The following is a 14215-nucleotide window of genomic DNA, read 5'->3' on the forward strand; positions in this document are numbered from 1 at the left end:
GGAAACAAGGATGAGAATTTTAAAATCCAAGTGTTGCTGGACCGGGTACAAATGTAGATCAGCGAGCACAGGAGTAATGGGTGAACAGGACTTGGTGCGAGTTAGGATACGAACAGCAGAGTTTTGTGTGAGTTCAAATTTATAGAGGGTGCAAGGTGAGAGGCCGACCAGGAAAGCATTGGAATCGGCGAGTTTAGAGCTAACAAAGGCATGAATGAGGGTTGCACCAGCAGATGAGCTGAGGCAGGGGTGGAGAACCCTTTTCTGTCAGGTCCCAAGTGCAACTCGAAGCAAGGTGCAGCTGAGGGAGTTGCTTTCTGATAGAATGCAATGGCATAGAGATGGTGATGCAGGATATTTAGGGAAATAAAGAATGACCTTGGAATTTCTGTTCTTTAAAAGAAAATGATCCAGCTGTGATTGACCTAATTTACAGATGAGGAGGCGGAGCTGAATAAAAATGGTTTTCTTTTAAGTTTTCTGGCTAAGATAGAAGATATAGCGACATACTGCCTAAACCGATCGTACATTACTCTACTCTTAATGTTTTTCTTTTCCTACTTATTTTTTGAACAATTTTTTTTTAAATGTGATCGGAATAAGGTATTCCCAACAGCCTTCGTGTGGAAACTAAAGCATTATTCCGTCTTCAATACCGCTTTATAAATCAGAGCAAGAAAGACGAGCATGAAGGAGTAGCCATTTGAGGTAATACATCACAAGCTAATTCAATTCTCCAATATGTCAGAATATGATTAATTTGTGTCAGCAGCTTTTTCTTGTATGCTTTTTTCCCCTCTTGGTCTTTTCACTCCCCAACAAAAATAGAAAAGTTAATGAACGATAGTAATTGCACTCGGGCCCATTCTATTACTTGTGTTCAATTCCACAGAAGGTAGTCTTGATGAACTGAGTGCTCTTTACATTCAACTTCAGAGAAATCCAGGAGCAATTCACATCAGTCTCATTAACTGCAGTGAGGGTCAGCATTTCTTTCCATTTATTGCAAGAGCAATAGCCAGCATGGGAAATATTTCTAGCTACAGCAATATATATAGCTGTGTTGAATGCTCAATAGGTTAATTTTGCATCAATCTGTTCATCCCTCAATTTCACCAGTATAATAAAATTACCAACATCCAGATTATTGAAGGGACTGCAGACACTGGCAGGAATCGCCCATTCCCCTTGTGAAGGCAACCATATAATAAAAGGTCAGCCGTAGCCCAGTGGTAGCACTCAGAAGGTTGTGGGTTCAAGTCCCATTCCAGCGATTTGGGAACAAAATCTAGGCTGGCACCTCAGTGCAGTACGGAGGGCGTGCTGCACTGCCGGCGGTCCCTTCCCTCGGTTGAGGCACTAAACCGAAGCCCCGTCTGCCCTCTCAGGTGGACGCGAAAGATCCCAGGGCAATATTTAGACGAAGAGCAGGGGAGCACTCCCCAGTGTCCTGGCCAATATTTATCTCTCAACCAACATTACTTAAAAAAAAAGATAATTTGTTCAAGATCACATTGCTGTTTGTGGGAGCTTGCTGTGTGCTAATTGGCTGCTGCATTTCCTACATTACAACAGTGATTGCACTTCAAAAGTACTTAATTGGCTGTAAAGTGCATTGGGACATTCAGAGGTTGTGAAAGGCAATATGTAAATACAAGTTTCTTCACAGTGGTCCCCACTTAGTTTCTACCTGGTTTTAATGAATTCCTACATGTAATATCCAGTCTGAAATATCCTGATTTGATTTCAGTACAGTGGCATGGCAGTACTGCTCACTTCTAATTAAGTGATGATCTGTCTGCAACTGTATATGCAATTGGTATCATGCAGTTCAGCACTTTTCATAATGGACTGGAATGTCATTCCTTTATCTGTTGACAACCATAGAAACATACATAGAAACATAGAAGATAGGAGCAGGAGTAGGCCATTCGGCCCTTCTCCGCCATTCAACGAGATCATGGCTGATCATCCAAACCCTAGCACCCGGTCCCTACACCGACAGCCATCCCACCCAAGCTCTATCCCCGTAACCCCGTAACCCCACGTATTTAATCCCCCCTAACACTAAGGGCCAATTTTTTTATCATGGCCAATCAACCTAACCCGCACATCTTTGGACTGTGGGAGGAAACCGGAGCACCCGGAGAAAACCCACGCAAACACGGGGAGAATGTGCAAACTCCACACAGACAGTCACCTGAGGCCGGATTTGAACCCGGGTCCCTGGCGCTGTGAGGCAACAGTGCTAACCACTATGCCACCGTGCTTCTTCATCTACTGACAGGAGCTTGTTCTGCATCACTCAACATGGAGCCACACTTCAAAATCGAGTCCTGGTCCTGGCTCTGCACTAAATAAAGTGTTTAACAGACAGCACAAATACATTCCAGATCAGATCTAAACTGTATTCCAAGTGCAGTGTGTAGGGGCAAATGACAGAGGGCTGGAATTCTGCTCCAGCACCATGAAATACAAATATGCTGAACCATATTACAAAATCTGCCATGAGTTTACAATGTGACAAGAAGCAAAAACTCAGCCCTGCGTCTCTGGAGCTTTCCGGGGCTCTTTTGTTTAAATTTTCTGATATCCCGCCTCATTTTGAGATTTTTTACCAATTTGGACTGCAAGGGATTTTGGTTTAATTCATCTTGAGGTTGCTATGAAATTCAATTCAGTTTGCAGAGATACACAAGTTTATGGGGGATGTTTGGGACAAATCAGTCAAAATTACTGACAAATTAGTCATCTCCGAATTGTGCGTTCTCACATACCACATCAGTTTGAGACGAGAGAGTCATCAAGCACATACTGTACTAGAAATATTTTCACCTCTTGAAAGTTGAAATTGTTTTCATTCAATTCAGTTTGCAGAGATGCACAGTGTCTTTCAGTACGCGGACCAGTTGGACAGCCAATGCAGTTGCCATAGCTCCCCGAGACATACAGACGGACAAAGACAGGCGGACACGCAGATACAGACACAGACATATACCCCACAAGAGCAAAAGAGGAGAAAAAGCAAGAATGATGTCATGCTTTCTAATTAGCCATAGGGAGGTTGAGTCTCCTGGTTGAAATATGAATACACATTTAAGAGGAAGGTTACTGCCAGCTAGTTCAGGGGCTGCGAGCTTAGAAGGCGTGTTCAACCTGTAGCAGAGGGACAGAGTTGCATAATTTATTATGTTGATGTTACGAGCAACAGCAGGGAATTGATGGAGAACTATGTTCTATTCATTCACATACTGCATGTAAGAATTTGTAACACACTCACTGATCACCCAAATATAATGAATGCTCAGCAAGGCAAGCTGATTGTTATACTGAGGGGGAGGGGGGTTGTGTTTAATACAAAATACAGCAATGTAAGTGTCATAATAGACCTAACTGAAATCTTTTAAATTCAGCCATCCATGCCAAAATCTGATGTATAAACCACACCTCTGTACAATTTGTTCTCTTCCCTCGTTTCAATTTTATTGTTTAGGGGAAATATGAGTGTCCACATTTAACATCTCCACTAAATTTAAAAGAAACTTCATCAAAATGAATGGTCAGCTGTGTATATCTATGCTGTGTATTTATTTCATGTGCATCTGAATTGGTTTGGGTCTCACACCAGGGGCTTACATTCTCAAAGCTGCATGGAGTCTATGGGACCAGTTAGGAATCCCAGAGCCATCATACTTCTGTCCATTTGTCATCAGATATTAGAATGTGTCCCTAGTTTTAGACGCATTTGCTTGTTATTCCTGTTACTGTACACACTCACAAAACAGGTTTCCAGCAACAAAGGTGCCTGTTCCCTTTACATAAATAACAGACATTTGGAATTTCGAAGAGGGGATCCCAGAGAGTGCATCAATACTTGAAGGAAAGTCCCCATGTACAAGAGTTTGAAAACCACTGCTGAGCAATATTTAAATTTAAAAAAAGAGTTCACACTGAAATGGGATGTTAAAATTTAATTATTTGCATTTCATTTTCAGAAACAATCCCAGTAGAAAGACTGACTGTGAAAATGATAGGACATAAACAGAGATTTCACTGACATTATTCTCCTTTACAGTATGTCATAGCAACCCAAGAATCCAAATGAGTGAGCAGAATGCACTATGATCATATGATATAGCTTTCAAAACCATTTCCATTCAGCTTCCACTGTGTCAGCCAATTGCCTTGGTGGACTGGAATGATGGAAGCACAGTTATCATCCAGTGGGCTTAGATGGCCAATAAATGATCACAATGAGAGAGAGAGAGAGCATGAGAGAGAGCGCAAGAGAGAGAGAGAGAGAGAGAAAGGGAGAGAAACAGAGAAAGATAGAGAGAAAGAGAAGAGGAGAAAGAGAAGGAGAGACAGACAGTAATGAAATGGAAGGAATAACTACACCATTTGAATTAATTTTCCCTTTGAGGAGAGTAACTTAGTTATGTGGTCAGTGGAACGGCTGGCGTTAGTTAATTATCAGGCTAATGTATGGTAAATACACAACGGGATGCTCGCAAATATGTTAGTCAATTGCAGCTGTGGTTTTACTGTCACTGTCATCCAATTGAGCAGTCATTAGAACAAGTTTTGCTAAATTAAGTTTCTAATATTGTTCTATCAGTGTTATCCAAAAACACTCTCCTGTCAACAATAATACAATTAACTGTTTCAGAACCAAACCTATGATAGTGGAGATGTGGCCAGGTACAAGACCCTTCACAAAACCAGGAAATTATTTGTTTTTATCTTTTTTTCTTGTGCTTCATAAAATGAGGCATGACAGTTCAAAGTGTTAACCTATCTGTTGCTTGACCAAGCTTATTGGATTCTTTGAAGAAGTAACAGCAAGGGTGGATAAGGATAATGCAGTACACATAATATATTTGGATTTCCCAAAAGCCTTCAATAAGGTTCCACATAGTAGGTTTATGACTAAGGTCAGAACATGTGGAGTCAGGGGACAAGCAGCAGAATGGAGAGCAAGCTGGCTACAGAATAGAGAGTAGGGGTTAAAGGTGGTTACTCAGGTTGGTAAATGGTGGGAGGTGGTGGTCTACAAGGATCAGTGCTGGGACCACTGTTGATCACTATTTACATAAATGATTTGGACTCGGGAATCGGCAATACAATTTCAAAATTTGCGGATGACAGCAAATTGGGGAATGTAGTTAATACAGAGGAGAACTGCGACAAACTACAGGAAGACATTAATCAACTTGTAGAATGGGCGTGCAATTGGAAAATGAACTTCAACATAGATAATTATGAGGTAGTACATTTTGGTAGGAAGAATATGGAGGTCACATGCTCCTTGGAAAACAAGTGGGGTAGAGGAACAGAGCGATCGGGGGGGGGTGGGTACAGATACACAAATCACTAAAAGTAGCAACGCTGGTTAATAAGGCCATATAAAAAGCAAACAAAGCACGGGGTTCACATTGAGAGGAATAGAATTGAAAAGCAGAGAAGTTCTGTTAAACTTGTATAGAACCTTGGTTAGACCACACTTGGGGTACCGTGAACAGCTCTGGTCTCCATATTATAAAAAGGACATAGAGGCACTGTAGAAATTGCAAAAAAGATTTACTAAAATGATACCAGAACTGAGAGGTTATACCCATCAGGAAAGATTGGAGAGGCTGGGGCTCTTTTCTATGGAAAGGAGGGGTGAGCTGATAGACGTATTTAAGATTATGAAAAAGGTTGATAGGGTAGACGTAGAGAAGATGTTTCCACCTGCAGGCGAGACCCGAACTAGGAGCCATAAATATAAAATAGTCACTAATAAATCCAATAGGGAATTCAGGAGAAGCTTCTTCCCAGAGAGTGGTGAGAATGTGGAACTCGCTACCACAGAGAGTAGTTGAGGTGAATAGTATAGATGCAATTAAGGGGAAGCTAGATAAGCACAAGAGGGAGAAAGGAATAGAAGGTTATGTTGATGGGGTTAGATGAAGAGGGGTGGGAGGAGGCTCGTGTGGAGCATAAACACAGGGTATGTCCTAGACATTCTCCCAGGTACAGTGGTGCTAGTTACTTACTAAGTGGTCTGAGCATCATATGTTTAGGGTATGCCTGTACTACCCGATATCTAACTATATGATAGCTTAACCTAGGTGTCTAACAATAGGACACTCTTGTGATCTGAATTGGATATAGTGCATTTCACATGTGTTTCTCCCAACTTTTCAAAAGGCAGACTGAGTAAATACTTGGTGAAACAAGGCCAAATATCAATCATTAAGCTGCTTTATTTAATAGACAGCAAGCGAACAGACAGACATACAGTCAGTGAATTCCACTTAATTAACTTAATTACACTTCTCTCCTCGAAAAAATGGACAATTAACAATAAACCAAGTGCTCGGTCCCTTTTATAGGCTTTATACTTACTTGATTTAAGCATTGCCTTTCTTTCAGGCATCTTTTAATTGCAAAAGCTGACCTCCACCTTTAGGCAAGGGCTGAGTTTTACAGCCCTCTGTCCAAACACTGCTCTGATGTCCTTTTTCTCTGTTAATTCTGACCCCAGGAAGCAGAAGGGCACCGTCCCAAGCAGGGATTCACCAACGGACCGGTCAGTCAAACTGACTGCCCTCTCTCCTCACTGTATATCCTCCATTCGACACCTCCTGGCAAGCGCGTATGCAAAGCATCGTCCTCACGATTAGAGAGGAGAAGAATGGCTTGTCCAACTTTTACACACATTTTCTGCTGCCTGCAATTGGTAGACTCTCTGTTAAAACTTGTGCAAATTCACTCAGTTTGAAAACCTAAGCCAATCCCATAATCCTTTCCATGAAGACAAAAGATCAAAAATCTGAACACATGACACGATATGTCTCTTTCAAATGTGAACAGGGAGAGGCAATATACACTTAATGGCACAGTTTTAAAGAGTGTGCAGGGACAGAGGGACCTGGGAGTTAATGTGCATAGGTCCCTGAAGGTGGCAGGACATATTGAGAGAGTGGTTAGCAAAGCATATGGGATCTTGGGCTTCATAAATAGAGGTATTGAGTATAAAAGTAGAGAAGTTATGCTGAACCTTTATAAGGAGTATTGCGTCCAGTTCTGGTCACCACACTTTAGGAAGGATGTGAAGGCCCTTGAGAGGGTGCAGAGGAGATTTACCAGAATGGTTCCGGGGATGGGGGATCTTAGCTACAAGGACAGCTTGGAGAAGCTGGATTTGTTTTCTTTAGAGCAAAGGAGGTTGTGGGGTGATTTGATAGAGGTGTACAAGATGATGACGGGTTTGGATAGGTTAGACAGAGAAAGGCTGTTCCCACTAGTTGATGGTACAAGGACTAGGGGACACAAATTTAAGGTTTTGGGCAAGAGATACAGCGGGGACGTGAGGAAAAACTTTTTTACGCAGCGAGTGGTGATAACCTGGATATCGCTGCCAACAGAAGTGGTGGAAGCGGAGACACTCGGGCCTAGAAATTCAGTGGGCTGCGCCACCCGTTAGTGCCTGAAGGGGGCGCTAAGTGGGTCGGAAGCCACTGGCCACGCCTCCCGCTAAATTCAGTGGGACGCTAATGGCGGCGCTAGCCATTAGCGCCGTGCCGCTACCGATGATGTCATCAGCGTGCGCAGCACCCCGCTAACGCCTCGATCGCGATATATAGATGCGCCCCCTGCTTTAACGCCAGGCGCTATTTGCGACTGGTTATGGGGGGCCTACCTACGGCGGTAGAGGCGCTAATTAAAGGAGAGATGTGGGGCGGCCATTTCTTTTGCTGGCCGCCTGCCAGCACCTCTCCGCGCTGCCATACCCGGCCTCCTGAGCCCCCCCCCCAACCCCCCCCGCGGAGTGCCGACTGCGTTCCAAGAGCCCGGCACTTCTCCTCGCTGCCGGGCTCTTTTGCCGGCAATCGCGATCCTCGATCGCGCTGCACAAGGCCCCTCCCCTTTAAGGGGAGGAAGGCCTGCAGTACCGCAGCGTTCCGTCGCTGCAGCACGTTGCGCAGCAATATTCAGCTGCAGCGCCCCAAGAGGGATGCGGGGTGCTTCCAGTAGCGCCGCACTTCCCTGTGGGGCGCACAAACTGTATTTCCGGCGGGCGGCCGCGACTGCTTCCGGGGTGCTACTTTTAGCGCCCTGGCGGGCTGGCATCCCAAACGGGGCTATAGTGAATTTCTAGGCCTCAATGTTTTCAAGGGGAGACTGGATAGGCACTTGAGGGAAATAAACTTGCAGGGCTATGTGGATAGAGCGGGGGAATGGGACTGACTGGATTGCTCTACAGAGAGCTGACACGGACTCGATGGGCCGAATGGCCTCTGTAATGATATCAGCAAATAGAGATGGTATTTGCCTGTTCGATTATGATGCCTTAATAGCATGTTTGCATGTATTGATTGCTTGTGCCTGACCAGCAGAGGGCATGTGACCGAGAGAAGCAAGGCAGTTAGTTTAGTTTCAGTTTCGTTCTAGATGCATCACAGCATCGTGTCTCCTGTAAAAGCTGTATAAAAGAGTTGAACAGACTTTAGATTAAAACTCATTCTCTTTCATAAATGTCTCATCATTGAACCCACAAAGAAATCAATACAGCCTCCTTCTGTGCCATTATGATTCTATGAAATTATTTTGGATTTTTTCAGTATTCAAGGTTTGGCTTATCTCAGAGAAACGTGTATGTATTTTAACAGCTCTCCTTTACTGTGTTTTCTATATGTTAAACAGCTGCATCATTTTGTTTCACATAGCCTGTTTTAGCCTTTTGCAGAAAGGAGTAGTTTTCCAGTCATAAATACAGGAAAGGCAAAACAAACATGCACGGTTAGAATCAATTATCATTGTAGGTATAAATACATCGACCTCAAGATACTTACTAGAAGGAGAAAATGTGATGTGGGGGAGCAAGAAACATGGACGAAACATCTCTCAGGAATAATTTGCTCTTTTAGTCAAAAATTGACTTTAGATCCTGAAGTCAGAGATCATATAATGTTCGCTTTTGGCACCCAGTGTCTGCATCCAGCACCAAGTAAGAAACACCATGGGCCAGATGAAGAGTAAAATTCTTTACAATAGCACCTCATCTTTCGATTAGGCACTTTACAGCCTTCTGGACTCAACATTGAGTTCAACAATTTCAGACTATAACCCCTGCCCCCATTTTTCAGGCAGCTGTTGATGATTCTGCCATCCCCATTTGCAACATTTAACCACTCCAGCCTCCTACCCTAGCACAGACTGTTCCTTCAATTCCTTCCTCCCCTCGGCCCCCCTTTCCCTGTCTCTGCACCTGCTTAATATCTGTTACATCTCGAACCTTTTCCAGTTCTGATGAAGGGTCACAGGCCCAAAACGTTGGGCTCGATTTTTACTGAACTGGGAGTCGGGCTTGGAGGCCTGCGGGGGGTTAAAAATCGGAAAAAAACTGGCTGGCGGGCGGGCGGGCGGGGCCCCCCCCCCGCCGCCTGGTTCCCGACTCCGAGCAATTTTCACTCAGGCATGTCTGATGGCCCCGACTCCGTCCCGCATCCAACAGGCGGGACTGGTCTTTAAGGCCCTTAACAACCACTAAATGGCCTCTATAATCCTATTTTAACAGGCCCTTGCAAATTTAACCCTTTTCCCATGTAAAACACGCCTGGTGGGAAACACGAATGTGAAACCTGGCGGGAGCGCTATTGGATTGCTGACTATCAACTGCAGGTCAACCATTAAAGGGAAGATTTCATCAGACATCATTTGCAGGTGGCAGGACTTAGTGGTCTCAGGTCTGGGGCAACTTTTACAAGGCTTAACCACACCTGTGGAAGGTTGGAGCCTCACACCCATCTCCAGTGTGACCTCCTGGGAAACCCCTCTCACCACCTTTACTCAGTGCTTCCTCAACGGAGGCATATACCAGAAGCATGGGAGCCATTTATTTCCTTCCCATCTGGGCATTAGAGGAGCTCGAGCACCAGCCGCGGCACCAGCAGAACCAGGAACAACAGCAGCAGCAGCAGGAGCACCAGGCTGCTGCTCACCCACCTGAAGCTGCACAGGCCAGAAGGGACCAGCACCTGGAAGCCCGTCGGCGCAGGAGATACCCCCCCAAACAGGGTCTACAGATGCAGGGTCAGCTACTTCAACATGTCTGAGTAGCAGTGCCAAAGGCGGCTCTGACTTTCGCGAGAGGTAGTGACTGACATTTGCGCAGTGCTACAGCAAGACCTGCAGCCCAGAGGACCAGGTGGACAAGCATTACCAGTGGCCATCAAAGTCACCACCGCACTCAACTTTTCTGCCTCAGGCTCATTCCAGGGATCAGCAGCAGACATCAGCGACATCTCCCAGGCGGCCACACACAATTGCCAATGCCCTCTGTGCCCTCGCGCACAATCACATCCATTTCTCCAAGGATCGAGCAAGTGTCACGGCGCGTGTACTTGGATTAGCTCAGCTGGCAGGCTTTCCAAGGATGCAGGGCTTCGTTGACTGCACACGTGTCCCTTAGGGCACCCCATCGCAATCCAGGTATTTTTGTCAACCGCAAGGGCTTCCACTCCCTCAACGTTCAGCTGGTGTGTGACCACAAGAAGGAAATTTTGCATGCTTGTGCCATGTACCCTGGCAGTTGCCATGGCTCCTTCATACTGCACCAGTCTAGTGTGCCTCCACTATTCAGTCCGCCAGACCAACTTAACGGATGGCTACTTGGAGACAAGGGCTATCCCCCGAGGACGTGGCTAATGACGCCATTGAGGAGGCCAGCCAACGAAGCTGAGGAGCGCTACAACTCCAGCCACATTTCCACCAGATCCATTATCGAGCAAACCATCAGTTTGCTGAAGATGCGCTTCAGATGCCTGGATAGATCAGGTGGAGCCCTACAGTAGTCAGCAGCCAGGGTCTCCAGAATCGTCGTGGTTTGCTGTGCACTTCACAACATGGCACAGCGTCGTGGCTTGCAGATTCCTGAGGACCAATTGGCTCCTCATATATCCTCCTCAGATGAGGAGGAGGAGGAGAGCGAAAACGAACATCCTGCAGAGGCCCATCAACCAGCGGCAGCATTACGCGAGAACATTGCTGCCCGGGATGCAAGGAATGCACTCATCCTGGCCAGATTTGCTTAGCCTCATCAAAGAAACACTTTTGCCTCACTGCTTCTGACCAGAGCATTGACAATGGCCAAGAACCAGAGGATTCCTCGCACTCTGACCACTATACTGATAGTTGCAAGTATGCCTAAGCCCTCAATGTGGAAGTCCCACTAGCGAAATGACAGACGATACAACTGCAACATTTGCCATCAGAAATGTTATGTACATTAACGAAGTGATGGCATTTTTGCTGCAGCTCCCTCACACTGCACAGTCAAGAAGCTTGGCAGCTTGCAGAAGAAGCAAGGCTTGCTGTGGACCTTAAATGCAGCAGCAATGATGATGTCATCGGAGGGGACTTTCAGTCATGAAAAACCCATTTGCAAAGGCTTCCCATGTAATGATATCAGCAAATAGTGATGTTATTTGCCTGTTCGATTATGATGTCTTAATAGCATGATTGCAGGTATTGATTACTTATGCCTGACCAGCAGAGGTCATGTGACCGAGAGAAGCAAGGCAGAGAGTTTTACTTTCACTTTGATTCTAGCTGCATCACAGTATAGAGTGTTCTGTAAAAAGGCTGTTAAAAAGAGTTGAATAGACTTTAGATTAAAACAACTTTCTCTTTCAAGAAATGAGTCTTTATTGAACCCAAAAAGAAATCAACACATGATGTCAGAAGTGGCTGAAAGAAAAAAAAAAATCTGAAGTTAGCAACTTGATGGGACAGTGCAAGCAGTTGTGGCAAGTAAGCAAAATCAGCTCTCCACAGATTAGCAAGCCAGAAGAGAACATCGTTGCTTACCATTAGAGAATAGCTAACGAAGTGAAAAAATGGAAGGTTTACACCCACCGGCGACGCTTCAATTGTCAGGTAATGTGGCTGAAAATTGGAGAAGGTTCAAACAACTTTTAGAGTTGTATTTATCAGCAATCGGAGCTGAAGAGAAAAGTGATAATGTAAAAGCGTCACTGTTCTTACATGTCGTGGGTGATGAAGCGCTGGAGGTATATAATAACTTCACATTTGCTGTTGATGGAGACAAAATGAAGCTAGATAAAATAATGGAACAGTTTGAGGCCTACTGCATACCTAAACGCAACGTTACGTTTGAGAGGCACAAATTTTTCACATGTGTACAGAAAATCGGCGAGACTATTGATCAGTATGTGACTGAACTGAGAAACCGGAGCAAATCGTGTGAATTTGGGGGACTCACAGACTCGCTGATAAAAGACAGACTGGTGTGTGGTATTCCAGCTAATGATCTAAGGGAAAGGCTGCTAAGAGAGCAAGATCTAGACCTGGGAAAAGCCATAGCACTGTGTAGGGTTACAGAGACTGTGAAGTTGCAGGCAAAGGAGCTGTTCAGTGACAGTAGCTGCAACATGGATGCAGTGAGAAAGAACGGATACAAACCGTTTAACAAAGAGAGCGCCAAAGTGAAAAAAGAGACGTGGCCAGCAAACGAAAATGAAAGAGACAATCGGAAGTCATGTAATCGATGCGGTACACAGCATCCACCAAGAAAGTGTCCAGCATATGGTAAAACATGCAATAAATGCAACAAAAACAACCATTATGCCCGTTGCTGTAAGAACCAAGCGCAACAAAGCAAGGTCCATACAGTAGATGAAAGCGAGATAGAGGAATTCTATGTAGATGTGGTGTCTGAAAACAAAAAAGAAGAAAGAGACTGGATGTTGACACTAAAAGTGAACGACATACACATTCCATTTAAATTGGATACTGGAGCACAAGTTAATGTGATATCAGAGACCGATTTTAAGAGAATTAGACCCAGACCAAAGTTACATAGAATACAAGTGAAAGTGACCGGATACTCAGGTACTGATATACCAGTGAAAGGAAAATGCATTGTCAAAGTAACACACAAGGACAGAGAGCACACGCTAGCATTAATCGTGGTGCCAAAGGATGTGCAAGCCATACTAGGTTTAAAAGCCTGTGAGAGACTGAACCTGGTAAAGAGAGTCCTCGTTGTGGAAAGCGAAGGAGAGACAGTCTATGATGAACTCATGAAAGAGTACAAAGACCTATTTAAGGGTCTAGGCTGCATTCCAGGAGAACACACGATCAGAGTAGATAAAAGTATGACACCGGTCATACATCCATGTAGAAAAGTTCCGTTTGCTCTTCAAAAGCAACTGAAGGCAGAGTTGGACAGGATGGAAAGCGTGAACGTGATTCAGAAGATAGATGAGCCAACTGAGTGGGTGAGTTCCCTCGTCATAGTGGACAAAAAGAATGGAAAGCTCAGAATTTGCCTGGATCCAAGAGATCTAAACAGAGCAATAAAGAGAGAGCACTTCAAGCTTCCTACACGTGAGGAAATCATGGCACAGTTTGCAAATGCAAAATATTTCAGCAAGTTAGATGCATCCTCCGGATTTTGGCAGATGAAGCTGGACGAAGCAAGTTCAAGACTGTGCACGTTCAACACTCCATTTGGCAGATACAGATTCCTAAGGTTACCATTTGGCATTGCCTCAGCTCCTGAAGTGTATCACAAGACTATCCATATGATCTATGAGCACCTGGAGGGAGTTGATACATCAATGGATGACATCATAGTATGGGGAACCACGAGAACTGAGCATGACGAGAGACTGAAAAAAGTGCTGGAAGCAACAAGGAAAACAAACCTGAAGCTGAATAGAGAGAAATGCCAGCTCGGGGTGACAGAACTGACATTTGTGGGAGATATCCTTAGCAGCGAGGGCATCAGACCAGATCCCAGAAAGGTGTCCGCCATTGAGAATATGCCAAGGCCACAATGCAAAAAGGACGTGCAGAGGTTTAATGGAATGATCAACTACATGGGTAAATTCATATCCAACCTCTCAGGAAAAAATAGCGCCACTGAGAAGACTAACTGAAAAGAACATAGAATGGGAATGGAACCATGAGCATGAGAAGTCATGGAGCGATCTAAAGAAACTGCTCACAGAGGAACCTGTTCTGAGGTTTTATGACCCAGTGAGACCCATCAAGATATCATCAGATGCATCACAGAGTGGGCTCGGTGCCGTTCTTCTGCAACACTATGACTACTGGCAACCTATTGCATATGCATCGCGCTCAATGACAGATGCGGAGACGCGATATGCTCAAATAGAAAAGGAGCTGCTCAGCATCACAT

Source organism: Somniosus microcephalus, chromosome 26 (assembly GCF_052327205.1).
Source record: "Somniosus microcephalus isolate GS21.2 chromosome 26, FLI_Smic_1.0, whole genome shotgun sequence".
NCBI classification, from domain to species: Eukaryota; Metazoa; Chordata; class Chondrichthyes; order Squaliformes; family Somniosidae; genus Somniosus; species Somniosus microcephalus.